General features: G+C 44.9%; 1 long non-coding RNA gene across 2 annotated transcripts; it reads left to right on the top strand.

Moving 5' to 3' along the window:
• Positions 1-1,356: 1,356 nt before the first annotated feature.
• On the top strand, positions 1,357-8,457 carry LOC115251205 (uncharacterized). Of its 2 annotated transcripts, XR_003889768.1 has the most exons (4): positions 1,357-1,535; positions 4,853-4,953; positions 5,044-5,203; positions 8,206-8,457. It is a non-coding gene; the product is annotated as an uncharacterized lncRNA (long non-coding RNA). The 2 variants fall into 2 exon arrangements; XR_003889767.1 differs by lacking the exon at positions 8,206-8,457 and having other exon boundaries at positions 5,044-5,257.
• The last annotated feature ends 212 nt before the right edge of the window (positions 8,458-8,669 follow it).

The raw sequence follows: 8,669 nt of genomic DNA, 5'->3' as shown, positions 1-8,669 counted from the left end.
AGGACAAGACAAGATGGTTCGGATCATTGGAAACAGCATTTCCGCAGGTCTGCCGGTGAGGAGGAGCCATGAAGATGCGTTCAGCCTCTCAGGCAGTTTTGTTACGACCGTTTGACCAAACTTCACACTAGTATTTACTGATTTGGAATATTTTGTACGAGACAGAAATGGAATGTTGGGACGCTGTTTCTGGCACCTCGTGGATCACAGCCTGTTACACAGAAGTCCTTGACCTGCCGGGAACATTATTACTCTGTTATTCAATAGACAACCACTAATAGGTTCAGTGTCAGCCTGGGAGATATCTTCTTAATAAAGATACGCATCGCGGGATCAAGATGGTCACTCTCAGCTGAAATTAGCAAGCAGTCTTAAGCTTTATCTGATTGAGGTCAGGAAATATAAGGCAGCCATTCTTTGCTGCCAGGCTAGCTCTGTAAGCGGTTGGAATCAGAGGACTTCCGCAACACCAAAATCATTTTCTCTAGTCGGAAGGCGTCTTTTCTAGAGATTCACACTGATTAGAATTATTAGATTCCTGTAGCCACGGTTTCAGCATAATATACTGTGGTCATTTGTGGGCTATGTTTTTATTTTATATACCTGCTATATAATTTCTCTCCCCTTTGATTTGACTGGAGTCTTTTATTCAGGGGAGGCTTGTGTTGCACATTTTAGCTCCTGTAAATTTCCCCGTGTGGGACAATAAAGGATCTGAATCTGAATCTTAAAGAAACCACACAAATTGTGCCAGACTTTAAACACTATCATAGCCAATAACAGGTTGAGATCTCAGTATCTTTCTCAACTCTATCCTCATGGGTGGGTTGTTTTGTTTAAAACTTATAGCAAACTGTAATTTTATCAGAAAGCACATTGTGATTTTATAAGATGTGTGTTTGGTATTCTTCATTTTATTACACCTGATGTTTCCTTCACATTCTTCTGTAAAGCCTCTCCTATAATAAACAATACGTTTAATCACTGTTATCATCTGTCTCCAGGCTGTTTTCTGCCCTAAACATGACAGTGTGGGCTCTTTGTTTCGCAGGACAGGCCTGTAGTACCCCCCACTGGGACCCAGCTCTCCATATCAGCAAATAGATGGGTCACTGGAAATACATGATTGAGATTTCTGAACAAGGCATCATTCTCTTGTGTTGTACAGACCTGCACGCTGACCTGAAAGAAAGGGACACATGTTTTTACACGTGTTCATCGGCCACGTTACTGGCAATTGTCTCTGACTGCCCCCCCCACCCCAATACTTGGCAGAGAGGAGTGAGAGGGACCTGACTGATGTGCTGACCTTAATCTGGAGGTTTGTGCCGTTGCAGGCAGGGGTCGGTCTGGTCAGCCGTGCTCTACCGGCCTATTGTCCATCTGTGACGTGACATCAGCTGGAGAAGACCTGAAACAGAGTCGCCCTGCAGGGAGTGGAGGAGATTCAGGCTAATGACAGTCCCAGAGAAGACGGCGTTCCTGAACTGTGAATGTGGTCTAAAACGGCTAATTCTGGACACTGTTCCAATAAGGTTAGAATGTTGTGAGCCAACGCCGCAGACTCGCCTGGTGTTTGTTATTTGACATGTTTAATGCTTCCGGCTCTTCCCCACATTCTTATTCATGTGAGTGGATCAGCATATATACCATACATCAATAGTGTAAACACTTTGCCTCGCCCTGCAGATGACGATGGTTGTTATTAAATAAATTCAAATGAATAAATAATATGTGGAGGAAGCGCTTGTGCTCAGATCCATAAATTACCTCTGCAGGCCCCCGCGCTATCCTCTGTGACACCGGTGTGACAGTGAGAGGCTCGTCTCCTATTACCTCTTTCTTATGCACTAGACTGACAAGTGGTGGTGGTGGTGGTGGGGGGTGCGGAGATAGGGGGTGGGAGGATAGACAAGCCCCTCGCTCTGAGTGCTAATGGATGATTGGCGGCAGGATAGGAGGCTTCAGTTGTCTCTTTCATCCTGGCCTGCTTTTGACCCAGAGAGCCAGCAGTAATCGGTCCGGCGGAGGGGTAATCATTCCCCGCGTGCAGACTCTGATAAGTTGGGACACCTTCCCCCGGCAGAGGAGGGAGCTCCCGCGGCCTCCGTGGTTATCGCTGTCCCCGGCTCCCCTTCAAGAGGCTGCGCTGCCTCCTCTGCCGGGCTCAAAGGCTCCATCAACAGCAGCTCTCCATCCACTTTCATCTGACAGAGCACATAAGCCGGTGAAAGGATGGGGGGGGGATAAACTGGGTTCTATCTCTCAAATTGTGATCTTATGAATTCGATTTGGCCACTTTTAAAATGTAACCGCACAATTTGTTATTTTTCCCGTTTCCCCTTTCTGTGTTAATATCTGTGGCGATAAATTGCTTCGATTGACAGCCTCAATTTTTTTTTTTTAGTTGTTGTATGCGTCTGTATCTGTGATAAGGCAGCAAACCGTGGTCACCTGAAGGGGTCGTGAAGTGTGTGAGGCTCATCTTTCATGTAAGCTACTGTAGAGATTGTTTGGCTTTTTCCCCCTCTGGAAAATCCCTAATGTTTTGCTTGATTACATTTAGTTATGGTTTTCCTCCCATTTTTCAGAGGACTTCTTAAGCCTGCCAAGATTACTGTTTAATAGGGATGATATTGTGCCGGCTTTATTGGCTATTTGCAGCTGCGCTGCCGGTTCATTTAATAGCCCCATCGGTTGTTAAAGGGATTACACAGCTGCCACTCTCTGGTGTGTACAGTGGACCTGTGGAAAAAAAGAAAAAGGAGGCCACCTGAAATAAGAAAGAAGGAACCAAACATCATTTTCTGTAGCATTTCAAAAATGTGCGCTCACACATGCAAAGTTTGCCGACTACATTCAAATTGCCATGGCTCCCCCACCCCTCCTTTGTGATCTGATGATTTCCCATTCCATATCTAAGTGACCTTTAGAAGGCCAGAGGCACTACCCAACATTGATTAAATAAATTGATCCCCACACATTCAAAGGATATTAATTAGACATGGAAAACAAGTGAATGAACACAAATAGCTCTTAGTTTAAATGCAAATGCGTATTAAAGGCTGTGAGCAGTTCGAGAACACCCGGAAAGTTGAAGAACGTGGAGAAACTTTTGTAGCAGTCGCACAGAAATGAGGTCTGAGCATTTTTATTCATGAAAACGCTGACCGTGGTGGCTTCCTATTAAAATATGTCTGCGGCAAAAAGCAAATCAGCGTGATTGCGTAAGAATCAATACGAAGCCAGACAGAATGCGTCATCGTTGGGGTGCACGCCGAGGAGCGCCACTTTGCCGGTCTGTGACTCGTCAGTGTCGCGGCAGCTGCCGAACGGGTTCGAGTGGAGAGGGCAGAGTCGCAGCACACGTGCCAAAGCTAACAGCTGTTAACCACGCAACCTGCAGGCTATGAACCACAGCTCCCTTCATTGTCCGTCTCACTGCAGTTAAATATTCCTGGAGGAATTTGCTACTACAAGACCATACATAACGGGTGAGAACCCTTTACACCAATATTGCTCTCAAAAATTGGCAGCCTGAGAAGGCGGGACGTGAGGGATGCTTGAGAGCGGTACCCTATCCCTCTCAGCCCCCTGGGAGCCACTTGGCCAGCTTTCATCCACATAATTATAATAAATTTGACATTTCATAGATAATATTGATTTCTTTATTTTAGCATTTCACCATAGGTGACAGTCTAGTGTCAAGAATGAAATTTCTATTGATCTTCTGCGCATTAATCCCTCATGTGTATGTGATCATTTTTATAAGACCTTTTACTGCACATAAATCAATATTTCATATTTCCAGCCACGGCAGAGGAGATGTCATATTTGTAAACTGTGTCTTGACACTAGCAATCCCTTTCTTGTTCAGCTGCAACTGTGCAAGACCAGTCAATTTGGGGTGCTGGGAGCAGAGGCACGAGGGGGGGTGGGGAGCGGTGGGCTGGAGAATTTGTAGTCTGCGGCGTGGGCCCGGCTGGGAGGAGGCGAGACCTTCTGCAGAAATGCACTGCAGCACTGATGAGGAAGTATCATTTTTTACAATTAACAAGCTTTCAGAGTGATGACCGGGCGTTCATGATGAAAACAAACCGACAAATCCAAGCGATTAGGAGAGGATATTGAGATTTCTTTGCCGATTTCTTTTTATTCAAACATTTAAAAAGTACCGCTGGGTTAATGGAAATCAGTCAGCAAAGCGCCAATTAGATTCAGGTTGTTTTTTTTAAATGCTTCCCAGCTTTTAACATGATTTCACATGAACGAATCCCATTTTGCAAAGTGCGTTTCTTGATCTACATTGACGACTGATCGAGTTGTTCCAGTTTCGGCAGAAATAAGGAATATTTCAAACGCCGTCGACGAGGATCTTTGCCTCCGAACTGTCAGAATAACTGATTTGTTTTCCCACAATAATTTGAAATAAGATTTCCCCTTCATACTGGAATGCAGCGCGGTAACATGACAATAGCCGTGGAGAATGCACAACTGTTTGGTGAAAAATATGAACACCTGAGTGTTGCAGACACCTGACCTTTTCCCAGTCTCCCTTAACATGTCCCTTCCATACAATCAGTGAGAGAGCGGTGCACAAGAAAGGCCAGTCCATTAAGGGAATATGCTAATTTTGCCATCCTCTTCTAATTGATGCCATTTTACCAAGTAAACAAGACTTCTGTCTACAATGGATGTGTTTCTGCCAGTTAAAAGGATATTTCAGATCGGCTTTTTCCTGTAATTTTCTCTCTGAGAGCTAGTGGTGTGCCATTATTGCAAATTATAAGCCTCTCCTTTTGAGGAGAGGTGTTATTCTTACTGTGTCTTTCTTCCTCCCCTCTCTTTAAAGGCCATCCACTATTTTTTGTCAGTCACTGGAGAATCTTCATTCACGTGAAAAGGTGTCGCTGCCTGACCGCCTGAGCATGATGACAGACGCCCGGTGGAAGTGTGAGTGACTGCCTGACACCGCCGCCGTTTTGTCAGCGATGTCAACAGCGCTCTGGCAGCTAACACAGTATTGTCCCGGACACTCTACAGGACAGCATCATAATATGAGGCGCGGACAGGACGTGATGCCTTATCTCCACAGCCTCGCCCCATCCTTCAGTCTTTCCCACAAGCCACGACTGAAGGTCTGCGAGGATCCCCGTTGCGCCCAGTTGCCCTGATTCATCTCTGCTGTCAGCCCAGTAATGCTGTATGAGCTTGTTCCTCCATTCAAGTAATGCTGATGAATCTGCTGTCCGGACGGTTTTCGCTGCACTTTGTTGGGGGGGAGGAGGGGGGGGGGGACCCATTACAATGTGGGTTTAGGTCTGACCATACACGATCAGTCCTCCTCCACAGAATTGTTCTATATTGAAAAGGCTATCGGTGCACGTGCACGTGCGCCTGGGGGTGGGGGTGGGGTGCACGGCGGGGCTGGAGAGGTTGACTGGCACTAGGCGCTAAGCTGTCTCTCTAAGGAAAGGGCTGTTTAAAAGGCAGGAGCTGGCAGTGCAGCAGACCTCTCAGCTCCCTGTCTAAATACTGCTGCCGTCTGACTGACAGCGACGCAACAGCGCACTGGCGTTCTCTTTCCAGCCACTCAGCGATCCTTTAACTGAAGGGGAAAATAAAAAAATTTTACATAAAACTCAGAATAGAGTGTCACCTAATGCAGCGCTGCTGTCTTCAGAGCTCTTTAAATTGTTTAACATGACAAGCCGTCCTTTTGCTCCTCTGTGCGTGATCTGGCCTTGTCTCTCTCCAGGGCTGGCTCTTATAGAATTAATTAGAATGACTGGAAGAATCACTCCAACTTTGCATATTTGCACTGTAAGATATCCCTCATATATTAAACGATTCCTCTGTTTTTCTGAATAATTCAAGCTTATCCCTCCATAGTTTCAATTACTAAACCCAGAGGTAGCTTCATCTTTGATTTATTGTTATTTGTTCAGCAATTGCCCTTTCTAAATTCAATTTTTAGATATATAAAATGTTCTTTTCCCATACAAGGGACAAACAAGAGTCATCAACATGCTAAAAGAAAGACGTTGTAAATGTTGCAAAAGCGTAATAGCACAAAATTAACAATCTCTGTGGTTTGCTTGGATCCAATTAGAGGGATATCTTGCTATTTCATGATGCATTTAGGAATGACAAAGCACTGATATAAGTATTGATTTCCTTTTTTAACTCTAACCAAATAAACAATATGTATATGTATGTATTTGCCGGGAAATCAAATCAAAATACACATATTACATTGAGGGCCCTGGAAGACTGACAACAATTGAATTTGTCAGTCAAAAATTTCGTTAAGGAGTTAAAGATCTTTGATCTACCGGTGAGCTGCAGATATTTATGCCTCTCTCCTGCTCCTACATTCCAGTGAGACAGTCATTTTCACCCTTCCGTTTTTACATTTGCTCTCTTTTTGTGTGCATGTTTCCATCTTCCATTAGAGAACATTTATGGTTGTGCACTTTTTGGTCGATGCCTGCGTGTTTTTGCCAGTGTGAGTATCTCCAAGCGGCGTAGAGGGAGCAGGGGAAACGATAGCTATGTTTGTGGATTAATAACTATTAATTCTCCTTTTGACTGTAATTGATGCTTAAATCTCTGCTCTCCTCCTCCTCTCGGCAGACCTCTTGTGCCCCCGTCAATTCCGTCCTTCTAATAAGGGCATTATTCCGAGGGATTTCATGCATTCTGATAAATCAAATTAGAAAGCCGCTGACTTAGATAGATTGCAGCGAGTAATTAGAGAATCCTCGATGCCTTCCCCTCTGCCACTCATTCGCTGGACTCTTTGTTATCTACCTATCTGGGCGCAGCATGAGGTGGTGTGTGTTTGCATCACTTTTCCCTCTTAAAATTCCTTCCTGATGTCACTGGAGAGACAGTTCCTGGACCATATCTTGTCACCCAGGCTTGCTCACCACCCAACGGACAGCGCAGTGGGACAGCCGTTAATTGGAGCAACTTGGGTTGATGAGTACCCACGTGTGTGTCAGTGACACGCAAGAACAAGGAGACGGGCTGACATGTGGAGACAGGGGACACCATAGACTGGACTGGGCCACCCCCCCCCCTCCACTCACTTGCATTTACACACATGCATACACGCTTGCACGCACCTCCGCGGGCCCCCTCGCCCTCTCCTCTTGCCCTCTGGAAACAACACCATGTTCCCGATACTGAGTCAGCGGTCACTATCTGTGTCAGCGGGGCGGCCTTGTTCGCACAGATGTTGGAAGCACTTGTGTGTATGCGTGCACGTGTATGTGCACCTCGTCAGTCTGTTTAGAAAATCAATATAGCAATTGTAATTTTGACAGGCACAGCCCTTAAAAGCCGCAGTTAGCAGTAGAATCTGGTAGAATGTTTGGCTTCATATAATAATATTTTTGTGCCACGGCGCATTTATCATCCGAATAAACAGTCGCCATCGTAGCTGACTGTTTATCGTAGCTGACTGTTTATCGCAGCTGACTGTTTATCGTAGCTGACTGTTTATCGTAGCTGACTGTTTATTTCAGTTCACGTGATCATTCTCCAGCCGAAGAATTCTGCAGACAGCTGATGTGAGAGTAATATGAAGATCATTTAAGTTCTTCGTCAGCAACTTTCACATGTATGTGTGTTATTTCTACTCTCCTCGCGTCACCCTGATATTTCATTTATCCATCCGTCCATCCATCCATCCATCCATCCATCCATCCATCCATCCATCCATCCATCCATCCATCCATCCATCCATCAACCCACCCATCTCCCAGGGGTATAAATATACCCTCAACCCGCCAGACCATCACAGGGCACACGCACGCACACACACACACGCGCGCACGCGCACACACCTTCACTCACACCCTAGAGATCACACACATACTCACACACATACAGATCATACATGATATAAAGGAAAATGATTAGTTATATCACAGACCAAGTGGATGTCATAGCAAGACCCCTTTTGTCAAACATTTGTGTTGTTTCTTGTTCCTCACGTTGTTTCTTAGTGATAAATGTGTTTTTTATTTAAAAATGACCAATCGTTTTTACTGCTCACAACTCAAAGTTGCCTTTTATCACATTCGTCAGGAACTGTGGTCAGACCAGGTTAAATGAAATACAGGATCTGATATTAAACTGTTAAATGTTAACTTTGTTATGCACAAAAACAGCTCCTTCCTTTCTGTTTCTACACAGGCAACACCACCACTTTTAGGACGTCACTTCCTGTCAGTCATGATCGTCACCTGATCACCACACCAGGGCGTTTAGAATATGACTTTAAGAGGTTACAGACAATTTCAAATTTGAAGCTAGATAATTCAATGTGTTTCTAATTATTTAGTAATGCGACACTCATGTTTCAGAGTACTGTTTCCAATTTTGACAAAGGAACATTTGTAATACATTAATACAACCTGAGGCCAGGTATTCCAGTAAAACCCTTTTTTCCCCACCTGTGTGATATTTTTTTCTATTGTTTTTTTAAAGTGTTTGTCTGAGTGAAATCGGTCCGTAGGCCGGGCCCAGATCTGTGTACTCCACAATCATCCTGCACTCCACAGTCCTGACAGCTGCACTTCTTCCTGATCTAGCGCGTGCCCTCTGTGACATTTCTCTTCCTTTCCATTCCACTTTCTCTGCACCCCCATCACCAACCA

The sequence above is a fragment of the Takifugu rubripes genome, chromosome 1 (genome assembly GCF_901000725.2).
Source record: "Takifugu rubripes chromosome 1, fTakRub1.2, whole genome shotgun sequence".
Taxonomy (NCBI): domain Eukaryota; kingdom Metazoa; phylum Chordata; class Actinopteri; order Tetraodontiformes; family Tetraodontidae; genus Takifugu; species Takifugu rubripes.
This window is presented reverse-complemented; position numbering and strand designations above follow the sequence as displayed.